This window comes from Haliaeetus albicilla, chromosome 20 (genome assembly GCF_947461875.1).
Source record: "Haliaeetus albicilla chromosome 20, bHalAlb1.1, whole genome shotgun sequence".
Taxonomy (NCBI): Eukaryota; Metazoa; Chordata; class Aves; order Accipitriformes; family Accipitridae; genus Haliaeetus; species Haliaeetus albicilla.
Genome location: NC_091502.1, coordinates 21,997,618 through 22,010,617, shown reverse-complemented (window position 1 = coordinate 22,010,617; position 13,000 = coordinate 21,997,618).

Here is a 13,000-nt window from a genome sequence, read left to right as displayed (position 1 = left end):
TGTTGTGCTGTCCACACACGGTATGACTTTATTTCTTGCCATTTCATATTGTCCAAAATACATTTAACGATGTTTCCTTCCTTCACATTTAATGATGTCTCCTTCCTTTATAAAGCACATGAATATGAAATCAGAAAAAACACTGGGGTTTCATTTTTTAACAAGTTCCAGAAGACTTTAAGCAATATGTATAATCAGACTGAAACCATTCAGGATTTATTTAAGTTTTTCAAAAGGAAATTCCAGTCAGTTGATACATGTAAAACCGGGCATTTCAGCTCTCTCCTGCTTGTCATGTTTGTTCTTTCAGTTGTATCCTAAAATTGCTACCTACACAAATCCAGTATTTCCTTCCATTTCTTGCTAGTTGATTTAAGAGGCAAAGGAGAGATTGCTTGAATATCAACTCCTTTTCCTGACAGATTGCCTATTAAGTAGATGAAATTTCAAGAAATGTGTGAAATAATGCTCCAAGTCAAATGACAGGGTTCTGTCCCTCTAGATCTGACATCTTTCTTACAATTTGTGCTGAGGGGTCACAATTGCAAACACTTTCCCTTCTTGATTAAGTTTTTCTGCTTATTATGTTTTATTGTTTTATGCTTTCCATGTGAAAGAAGAGCTTCTTTTTTTCTTTTTTTCTTTTTTGGCCTGCATATGAAAGAAATATACCATTAGCTGACCAGAAAAAAAAAAAATTTTATTTGGTGAGAAATTAGAGGTGATCGGCATTTAATATTGTGTTGCAAGCCTGCTCTCCTGCAAAACAGAACAATTCTTTTCCAGATAGCTGCTTCCTTAGGAAACCATCCAAGGGGCTCAGACTAGTCCTACCTGCAAGACAGCTGCTTGGCTCACCCACTGGTTGGCTTCCCACCAATGCTTCTAGGCAGACAGCCAAAGAGAAAGGTCACCTGAGAGCAGCCTGCCAGGTGGAGGTGAGAAAAGCCACTCAGCCACCAAGGCAGCTGGATGTCACGTTGGGCAAAGAACACGGCAGCCTCCAGGCAGTCTGGGGAATCAACCGGCTGAATATTTGAAGTTTTCAAGGAACTTAAATCCAAAGCAACTTGCAGCCAGGGGTCCTGAAACAAATTTCCGAGATCGCTAGAATTCTCATGGTTGCTAAAAATATATCTTAAGATGCATTAGTACAGAATAAGGCCTACTTCTCAATGCTATTCAAAGAGGAAAAGGGATTATCTACGAAACTACAGGCCAGTTAATCTGATCTCACTCTCCAGCAGAGAAATCCTAAAGTTGATATGGGACTCAATTAATGAAAATTAAAGGTAGAAATATAATTAACACTAGTCAATACAGTTTTATAAGAACAGCTCATGAAACAAAATTGATTTTCTTATTTGACTTAATCTTGTATGTGCGGTTGATAATAGATTTATTAAGGTGTTTGTTTGACATGGTACCATGTGATAGTCAGATGAAAAAATGAACTCTTCACAGTATCACTGGTGCACATATTAAATGGTTTAAAAACAGGCTGGGTGATCTACAAAAGAGATGTCAGTGAAAAAAACATCATCATCAAGTGTAGATGTTTCTGAAAGGATTCTGTTAGATTTATATTATGTGAACAATACATGCAAATGAATATATCTCCAAACTTGGAAAACAGTGACTTGGAGAGGGTTGATGGGGTGTCGTGCACAAGCAGGTCTCCATGAACTCCTAGAAGTCTGAGGGGAAAAAAGGAAACATATTTACTTGTATAAACAAAAAAGAAATCAGGAGGGGAGAGACCTGATGCTACAATAAGTTGTAAAAGAAAACACGTCAGTAGTTCTGTCCTCTGGTTGTTGTATCGCATAACAGAAATTATACTGTTTACAGAAAAGGGACACTGAAAAGCTTTGTAACCTGGGCAGTGATGCCTTAGCAATATTTGAAGAGACTGATCTAGGTATCAGTGATAAAGAGCTTTCTGATCCAGCTAGAAGATTAAATCAGATATAGTCATATTAATGATTGTACACAGTTTTTTAATAGCAAGGCTGATTACCAGAAGCAGTGGTGGTTTCTCCATCCTCTGGTATTTGCCAGCAAATACTAGATGCCTTCCTCCAGGTTTTGTTCAGGCAAACAACAGTGCCTCTGCAGTTAAACTTCATGTGCAGATTGTAACGTGGGGATAAGTTGGTGAAATATATAGACTTGGATACACAGGAGTGAAAACTGAAGAAGGCAAAGTTCTCCTCAGTCTCTGAAGTTCATGGAGATATCCAAAACACCATTAGTGGCTGAACAGTTTTCATGAAGAACTCTGCAAAAATGGCACTTCAGGTGCTGGGGCAGCTCACATAAACTGGTTGAGGCATATTTGCATGGCACAGGGCAACACAGAGAATGAAGGTACTTAAAAGTGTTTCACTTGGGAGAAATACACAGCTTCAGGCAAACCCTTAGGTGATATAAGCCTTATATTTCCCCTACAAGCAAAAGTGTTTGGATGTCCAGTTCAATATTTTCAGCAGGTTTCTAAACGGTTTTGGATAAACAAAGTCCCAGGTACTAAATGGCTTTTTAAGTGTGGTGCAGAAACACTGAACAGAAACCACCAAGCGAGAGACTGAGTTTTGAATGAACATATCAATTCTTACTGTCATTTTACAAAAGATTTTTCTTAAAATTAACATCCTGGTAAAGACACAGATCATAATTTGTTAGAATGAAACTCCAGTTAGTTTATTTGCAGCTGTAGGACACTTAAAAGACAAATCTTTCTCTTCAGCAAATAACCTTTCAGCTAATTCTGTTTCTTTTTGCCATATCAACACTCTGTGTTTAAGAATTCTTTGCAGTTCTCAGATTAATACCACCCAGCCTATTGCTAATAAAACAATCTTTCTCCTTTGCACTTTCTAAGTTGAAGCTTATGCAAATTACATCCAAAGAGATAGTCTTTGGATTAAGATTCCCCACTGATGGACGGGTAATTCGCTTTCTCTGTGGCAGGTAATGCCACCCTCACACAGATGCTTGAATGCTGCTTCAATTTTCTTGATCGTCACTAATGATAACATCTGTTAGCCTGATTTTATCCAAGCACTGTGCAAGGATTTTGTTATTTTACAGAGCTTACCCATCTGATCTTCGCTGATGCTCTCACTGCTGGAAAGTACAACGTCACCACAATGGTGTTGAATACACCAGGCAGATTTCATAAAAGAATTCTTGCCTTCCATGGCAACTATGGGGTGGTGTGAGTTAATCAATAGATTGCCAAAAGGCACATAGACAGGAGTGTGGCGTGGCAGCTCCTTGGAACAGGCAGGGAAGCATTTACCATGAATTCACAAGGTGTCAGTCCAGGCTGCCATCTGCAGCCTATAAATTATTATCCCTGCAACCACAAAGGATCACTTGATAGCTTATTACCCTCCAGTCATAACAAAAAAGTGTTTTGAAAATTACGTGTGTCCTGTGATTTTTTTCATAGGTGAAAAAAATTCCTCTTTGAACACTCTTAGAGATGTCCAGGCTTCCTCCAAAATAGGGAAATGCCAGTACCTGAAAGCTCAAAGCTACTATATGACTGGTCAGCAATGGAATCTCTCCCATGGGAGGACTACAAGGTCCATCCTTTTCCAAAGAGAAACACTGCATATGGCCCTTTCCTTGGGATGTGCAAAGCTTGCCCTTGCATATAACAAACTGCCAGAACTCTGGCACTGAAGTAACCAGGGCAAAGAGTTCACTTATTCTTTCTTCAGTCCTTCCTTTGTGCTGGGGCAATCTAGTAGCAGTAATTGTCTCAAGTGGTCTTCCCAGAGCATGGATCTGCATTCCCCTGATGTGGGCAAAGCCAATGGAAGGACCCCCTTTGTGCCTTCCTCACCTTTAGTCTATTCCATAGGAATTGAATAGTTACAGGTTTGAAATTATTATTATTTAAATTAACTTAGCTTCTAGAGGCCCCAGTCACGGTCAAGGGCCTGTTGGATCTGAGACTTTTCAAACTCACATTAAGAGTCTATCCCTTTGCATAAAGACTTCACAATGCCAATAGATATGAGAGGAGCAGAGCAGAAGAGAAGTGAATGTCTTGTCTAGGTAATTCAACAGGTCAAAATAAATTAGAGATCTCTCTTGTCCTCCAAACCATTGCATATCCATCAGGCAGAGCTCTTCTAAAGTGCTTAATGTTCAGTTTTGTGATTTGCTGGCTAAAATAGAAGTGGGAAAAGCCTTCTGAACACGAATGGTCTTTCTGCCCTTTAATAAAGAAATAGCCCAGGTGGGTAGGATGCCTCCCAAAATATGTTGTTGATGCCTTTCAGAGATAATCTGGGAATTTAAATACTTTCAATCGCTTCAAATAATACTGTTGGCTGTTGTTTACCCTGTGTGGCTCTGATAGCAAAGCAGTTGGTCCTAGCAGCTGTCAGAGCTTTCAGAAAGTAAGACATGAATTTTCGGTATTGTGTTTTGTAAACAGAACCCAGCTGCTTGCCATTGTTTTTTTCTTCTACATCTCCCATTCCTTCCTGGTCTTGAGCTTGTAAATTGCAAGAAAAAAAGCCAGTAAAAAAGCATTAAGCCTCTGGATTGAAGCAATCTTTTTATTAATCCTGGAAACGGTATTTTCATCATTATCTGATTCTGTGGCATGCTTTGCTGTGGAAAGAATGAGCTTTTTAAAATTAAACTATTAACCAACTTCTAAAATCAGGTAATGAAACAATTAAAAGGAGAGAGCCAGGGAACTTAGAGCTGAGGTGAAGAAGCACATGCCAATGGAAAGATGGTTGCTTGGAGCTCTTTCTCAGATCTGCTACTGAATCATGCCAGTCAAGAATAGCATTTTTTATTTTCATAGTTTCTAGGCCAGGCTCTAAATCCTTAGTTAGAAACCTTCAGTAAAAACCATCCAGATGTCATAGAATCATAGCAGAGTTTGGGTTGGAAGGGACCTTTAAAGATCATCTAATACAACCCCCCTGCAATGAGCAGGGACATCTTCAACCAGATCAGTTGCTCAGAGCTCCATCCAACCTGACCTTGAATGTTTCCAGGGATGGGGCATCGACCACCTCTCTGGGCAACCTGGGCCAGTGTTTCACCATCCTCAGCGTAAAAATGTCTTCCCTATATCTAGTCCAAATCTACCCACTTTTAGTTTAAAACCATCACTCCTTGTCCTATTGCTACAGGCCCTACTAAAAAGTTTGTCCCCATCTTTCTTCTAACCCCCTTTAGGTACTGGCAGGCTGCTATAAGGTCTCCCTGGAGCCTTCTCTTCTCCAGGCTGAACAACCCCAACTCTCCCAGGTCAATGACATTTGTCTCTGTACTATATGACATTCTACCAGTGCTACAGAATATGCAGCATTTCACTTATTCACTGCAGCACCTGAAAAAGAAAGAATCCATAAAAATCTACAGGAATAAACTGTTTCTAAAGCAGTCTTCATTGCGTGCTGCATATACTGAGGAGTATATATTACCAGCAAATTGCACAAAACCACGTGGATATGAATACATATGTAAGTAGACTTCTCAAAACGCATTTATAAAGCAGTTGTAGAAAGTGAATCATTTTGCAAAACGAAAAGGAAAAAAAAAGAAAAAGAGAGAGAACAAGAAGTTTCCACCTCATTCAGGAATATAAGATCTTATGTATTGCACTTACTATGGATGTGATCATGCCTAGAGAACACCAGGAAATATAGGAGGACATCTCACTATTTGTGAGGCATGTAGGAGGACATCTCCACCATCTCAAAGGTGGAGACTTTTGGAGGTACTGAATAATGATACAACATGAGAGCCTATAGCTTTGCTTTCATTCTGAGAAGAGAAAGGAGACACCTGTCTCTTGGGAAGCAAGGTATTAGTTCATATCGAAGCTTTAATGTGCTATGCAAGTTCCAGCAAAAGACCTCCTTCACCGAAATGAAGACTGGAGGCCACAGAGAAAAAAGGAAACAGTGGAATCTAAAAATGACAAATTCAGTGATTATCCTAAACCATGATGCATTTTTACTTTCATGGCTAGAGAATTTCCAGGCACAGAAGGTCAACAGACCTTGTGCTACTGGGCACTACAGATGCATATATACATAACCATGAGAGGAAGTGCTCACGCACCAAAAGCTTCAGTTAAGAAAGAAGCAGTCAGACAATCTTTTCGTAACTTTTTCTTCAAATTTCCTTATCGTTGCTGTTCACCCTCAAGGACAGTAATTTGTGAACTCGGCTTTAAAGTGTGTAAAGGAATTCAGAAGCTTTTGACGTATAGGGTCACCCCAAAGCTTGATGTATACATGTCTGTCTTGGAATAGTTCCCCTCTCATTCACACAGAAATGGACAAATTCACCTCTCCTTCAAAGTGAAATGGATCACACCTCTCATTAACATGGCATTTGATCGCACACAGCAGGTGTCATCCTGCTTACAAGGAAATGTCATATTGCAATAATGTGCTCATTAATATTAATTATGAAGAACTGCATTCATGAAAATTAATGGTAAGTTATTTATCTTCTTTTAAAATTATGTAACAGATAGAAATGTGGAAGATGGCTAGCAAAATATATGATGACCCTGTATACCATGGAGCATCAGCGCTCGCCCATGGTCTGGGTCTCAGAAAGACTAACAAACCTCTGCCTAATTTGTTCTCCTCCCCTCTTCCACACTGATTTTCTCACAGCAATGCAAGGAGAGAGCATTATGTCATCTCCATTTTCACTTCCAAGCTCCAGACATCATGTGGCATTATGGACTCAAACTTGAGGAACATTGGCCTAGAGCTATTCTGCACCCAAGTTTTCTATATCCATTACAAAGGGAAATGTAGATATTTGCAGATTCAACAGAGGTTTTTCGTTAAACCATAGATCCCAGTAATGAAAGAATAAACAACCAGCAACTGTATTTATGAGCCCATTAAAGGAACCGTCTTAGGAAACTGCAGTTAAAGTCTGTTTATCATTGCTCCTGTATACTGCTTCCAGAAGCTTAACTTTAATGAGCTATAAAAAGGAAAACAAGCTATTTCCAAACAATTCTCACAATTTAAATAATAATTAACAAATAAATCTAGCAACTATAAAAGGAAATAGCAAGTAAGAGATGGAGCCCCAGTCAGGAGAGGATGTGCCTAACTCCGTACAAGGGAGCACACGTCCCAACTGGGCACAGACAAGAACCAATCCATTGGTTCCCATGGAGTTACACCACCGCCATGCCAGTTCTTAGTGCAGCTACAGCTAGTTAGCAGCCTGCTCCTGTGGAGATCCATGGGCAGAAAAATCTACCATGCTGTACTTGAGATTGAAAAGTGGAGGGAAGACTCTGGGTCTGGATTCAGAGAGGGCACGGATGAGACTGGGGTACCATCCTGCTCCCAGCGTGGATTCCTGAACCATGGACACAGCATGGTGACACCCAGCTCTCTGCTCTACCTCAGAGCCACTCACCCTTCATGGTCTTTATTCCTGCTCCTGCCCAGATGTCTGAACTCTTCCCAAGCCATCCTGAGCATTTTCTCTAATTTTTTGCTTTCCAGGCAGAAATTTTGAGACTGGACTTTAAAGCGCACACAAATTCCCTCTGTCTTGAACTGAGAATGAGCCCCATATGAGGAAATCCAGGCCTTTCAAGACAGAGCAGGTGTTTTAAACGAGTCACAAATTCATTTAGGAGCTAAGTGTCTCTATAAAGAATATTGAAATAAATGTTTCAATTGTTATTCCATCCTTTAGCTGTCTGCTGCAATGCTGTGCTCTCACCTCCCAGCAGAAGAATGGAAGAAGGGACATCATGGGGCAGGCAAAAGTCCATCTAGCTGACTATTTTCTCTATCAAAGTAGTCAAAAACAGATAGCTAGAAAAAACACAGTAATAAAATTAATTGGAGGTACATACAGTGATATTTCCCTGACATACTCTTCCAGCCTCCATCACTCGGTGGCTCAGATGCACTTTGTGCTTAATAGCCCTTGAATGAATTTTTCTCCCATAAATTTGTCTAATTGTTTTTTGAGTGTACGTAAACTTTTGACATCCACAATATCTTGTGATGGTAAATTCCACAGTTTAGCTATGTGCTGTGTGTTCTTAACCTGACACTTGATAATTTCACTTGATATCTTCTTGTACCTGTGAGAAACAATAAACAGTATTTTTATAGTTGCCTTCTGGAAGTTAGAAATTTCAATGACAGTTGAAGTCAGCTTAGTCTAAGCATTAATATTCCTTGGCTGGGGCAGCTTTTATACAGTGCCCAGAAATACATATTGACTTTTGCAAGAGGTGGCCTTATCAATACCAAAGTTATTCGTTGACTTCAATTGTATGTAATAGAAGTAGAATTAGCAAAAAGGGCAATACAACACAAGAGACCAAACTTACTTCTCAGACCTCAGGTTTAGCTTAGCCACTATGTAGAGAAGTATGTAACGCATGAAACTCAGCCCACAGGTTATGCTTCAGGTATTCTCCTCTCTTCACCTATTCCTATTTGCCTATCTTAGGCATTCCCTGATACAGCACGCTGTTTTGAGATTGTCTGTGGTGGGTTGACCCTGGCTGGATGTCAGGTGCCCACCAAAGCCACTCTATCACTCCCCTCCTCAGCTGGACAAGGGAGAGGAAATATAATGAAAGGCTCATGGGTCAAGAGAAGAACAGGCAGAGATCATTCACTAATTCACACCATCACGGGCAAAACAGACTTGACTTGGGGAAAAAAATAATTTAATTTATTACCAATCAAATCAGAGTAGGATAATGAGAAGTAAAACCAAATCTTGAAACACCTTCCCCCATACCTCCCTTCTTCCCAGGCTCAACTTCACTCCCAAATTCTCTACCTCCCCCCTGAGCAGCGCAGGGGGATGGGGAATGGGGGTTGGGGTCAGTTCATCACACGTTGTCTCTGCTGCTCCTTCCTCCTCAGGGGGAGGACTCCTCACTCGGCCCCTGCTCCAGCATTGGGAGGGTCTTCACGAACTTCTCCAGCGCGGGTCCCTTCCCCGGGCTGCAGTCCTTCAGGCACAGACTGCTCCAGCGTGGGTCCCCCGTGGGGTCACAAGTCCTGCCAGAAAACCTGCTCCAGTGTGGGCTCCTCTCTCTCTACAGGCCCACAGGTCCTGCCAGGAGCCTGCTCCAGCGTGGGCTTCCCACGGGTCCCAGCCTCCTTCGGGCATCCCCCTGCTCCGGTGTGGGGTCCTCCCCAGGCTGCAGGTGGAGATCTGCTCCCCCGTGGAGCTCCCTGGGCTGCAGGGGGACAGCCTGCCTCACCAGGGTCTTCATCACCACGGGCTGCAGGGGAATCTCTGCTCCGGCGCCTGGAGCATCTCCTCCCCTCCTTCTGCACTGACCTGGGGGTCTGCAGGGCTGGTGCTCTCACACATCCTCACTCCTCTCTCTGGCTGCAGTTGCTGTTGCACAGTAACTTTTTTCCCCTTTTTAACTCTGTTCTCCCAGAGGCACTACCACTGTCACTGACTGGCTCGGCCTTGGCCAGTGGCAGGTCTGTCTCGGAGCCGGCTGGCATTGGCTCTGTCAGACACGGGGGGAGCTTCTAGCAGCTTCTCACAGAAGCCACCCCTGCACCCCTTCACTACCAAAACCTTGTCATGCAAACCGAATACATCATCAAACTCCTTATCAGCTGTCAATGTTCTCATCTGTTTGAGAACCTGGACCTTAATCTATTTTGTCCCATATGTAAATTTTACTGCATGCTTTCTTGCCTCTTTCCATACCTAAATATTTGCAAAGACGTGACCTCAAGTGTTGGCCCAATTCCATTCCTACACAAATCAGTGCCGACCAACCTGGGGAATTGACAAATACTCCAAAAATATTCAGAGAAGAATCAAAATCTTTCTACCTCCCCTGAAGCAGCAGTAACAAAAGCACTGCTGAAGCATTAACAAGTACATCTCTGGTTTATATTAAGGGAAAGAGAACACAAAATGTAACAGGCTTGGAAGGAACATAAAATAAATGATCATGTTAACATTAAAGCAGATTAAATAAGTCACAGTACATTAAATTACTTTGTCTGGCTTTGTACACTCCTCAGGTGCTGCTGGGCTGAAACCCATATGGGACAATTCAGTTTTCCAGGGAAAACACTGTAGCATAGAAAGTTCAAATTTGCACAGTCCTGTGGGAACTGAGACTCTGTAGCATTCAAAACACTGATCTTGTACCTGAATAATGTGGATATTCAGCAAGTGAAGTGTCTTTCTCTTTCCACTAATGAGTCTTTATGTTTAAAATGCATGCAGCTTGAGAACAAGTCCATAAGTTGCTACTTATACTGAATATTATGCCACCAGGGTACAGTATAATGCAAAGTTCAATTACAAATGAGGTTTCAAAGCCAAGACATTTACATCATGTCATCAGACATATGGGTAGTGAAAAAACATTTACTGCCACCTAGATAACAGTGCTCCTTTTGAGCTGTTTCACCCCATTGCTGCTACGCACATTGTCTTGAGTTTGTCAGTTTGATTGTCAGTTGTTGGTTCTCAGATGTTAAGAAACAGATTTACGTCTGTAGCTGTTATTTTAGCTCTTCATTATCAGTAGGAGTAAGTAGTAGCTAAGAACCTAACTCCTAAAGGAGTTATATACCAACACACCTTTGTAGACCTCAATTTTAATCTTTTAGAGTTTAAAAATAAAGAGGCCATCCATGTATTTAGCCCAATTATTAAAATATAATTTGAGTGCATTCACACTGAAAGCACTGGAATGCTCTAATAAACTAGTAATTTTGCTGTATAAATGTGTACTGTATCATCCCTGAGGAATGGAAGGCATAGTTCCCAGCTTCAAACAGTGACACAATGAACTCCAAGCAATCTTGAATTGAGGGTCATAAGGAATTACATAAGGCTCAGATTGTTTGGCTCATATTCTTTGAATGAGCATTTAGTCCAGAATGCACTGCATGATATTGCAAATGTTATTATATAATTACAATTTAAAATTTTATTTCATCTTACAAGATGGAGGAGGTCAAAACTGTTGTTCTGCTTTATTTCTAATGGGCTCTGCATAAGTGACCAGAATTCAAAGGACTGTTGCATGCATTTTGCTTAAGCAAAGAAACTAAATGTCAGGGTATGAATCAAAATGTGATTTTTCTTATTATCTTTCCCCAAAATTCTTAGAAAGTTGGGGGTTTTTTAGAAGCTTCAGTTGTTTTCAAGTCTAGTTTGTCCAGTGCCATGCTTTCCAGCAGACCACAACTTCATGAGAAAAGAATCAACAATAAAACCTAGACTTCTTGTTCCAAAACACAGAGGTTACATTTATACTGATAAAATACATTTATGCTACATTTAGGCTGATAAACAGCACCAGAAAGTGTCCTCCGGGACTGGAATTCAATCAGCTATACAGGTAAGGTGCTATAGCAATCCCTGACCATGTTTTTGGCCCCAGCCTGATTAGTGCCCACCTGAGCAATTTCTGGGAAATGTTCAGGAGTTAGCGTGCACCAGGGATCATTCTCAACAGGCAGTTTGGATGCAGGCACCCTGTAGTGGAGGCTAAGAGGTTTTAATATTAGGTACTCAAGTCAGTTCATGGCAGTTGTCCTTATCACCAGAAAACAATCCTAAGCATATTTAATGTACTAGTAGATAGGTAGCCACAGAGTTCAGGTATCTGAGACAAGCAAAAATTATCTTGCTGTAGTAAATTTTAGATATAAGAAATATTTGGATCCTATGACCAGAAGATAGTTGTTTACATAGCCAGTGCCCTGCGACTACACTTTAATTAATTGGATATCCTTATCTGATTCTTTCCACTGTCAAAGAATCCCTGTTTAAGGAGAAAACAGCCTGTGTGGATACAGACTTAAGCAGGAGATATACTAACTGTGACATGGTGTGTACATGTAAGTTATTTAGAGGATGCTATTCCTGTGATCAAGCGCTGCAAGACTTCTCCAGTTTTGCCTGGAGTATGTTGGCTTCATAGGACTTTTCTGTCTATTCAGTTTCAATGAACACATTTCAGCGTCAATAGTTCTTACGGTATTTCGAATATTTCTTTAAAGTCTCAGACTTTAGGAGCCCTTGATCACATGAAAATCTTCAATTTCAGTGTTGCTAATAGATTTTGCTAACTCTTGTGATTTCAGGGGGAAAAATAACGAAAATACAAGCCTTGCAGTCTTCAAAGCCGTTAAGAAATAGCAGGGATCTGCATGCTACCTAATCATGATTCTTACTCAAACTCAAGACTGGAGATATGAGAGGAAATGTGGTGTTATTTATGAATATCTAGGCTGCATAGCAGTGCAACTTGCTATATACAATGTGGCTGAGTTTATATGCTGCTATTAATTTATGTGTTGGCATTAGTTTATATGCTGCCATTGTAGCATAGTTCAGGGTAGAGCTGCTAACCTCCCTGGAAAATGGCTCCCTCTGATCTCTGACACTTTCTTCTGATTAAAGAATCGTTTTGATTTTTTTATAAGCACATGAGAAGAAACTCAAAAACATTTTTGAGAAAGAGTGATTTTTACAGCAGGTCCCCAAAGAAGGCTTTCTCTTTGCTTTCATGCCACACTAACCATTCTTTAATTCCCTAGGTTAGCATGTGAACAAAAATGTTGATAAACAGCTGGCAACACAAACAGACAAAACTGCTATTGTGTAAGCAGTAATCTGCTGTGGCACCATTCATTAAATAAGTCCCTTTGCAAGTTCCAGATAGCTCTGGATAAAGTGCATCTTTCCTTTGCTGCTACACGACCATTAACTGACTGACCATGTAATAACCATAAAAGTTAAGTAATTACATGCTTGATTAGTGAATAATCTTTTCCTGAGCTGCATTGCAAAGTCATTTAGTTCACATCATGGCTTATTACCACATTCTGTAGGTACTAATTCACTGTGTGTATATATAGGTACATATATATGTAACCTGGGATCACCAGCTAAAAAAGATAGTAGCAGCCTACTGCCCAGGACACATCAGTCGTCTCACATC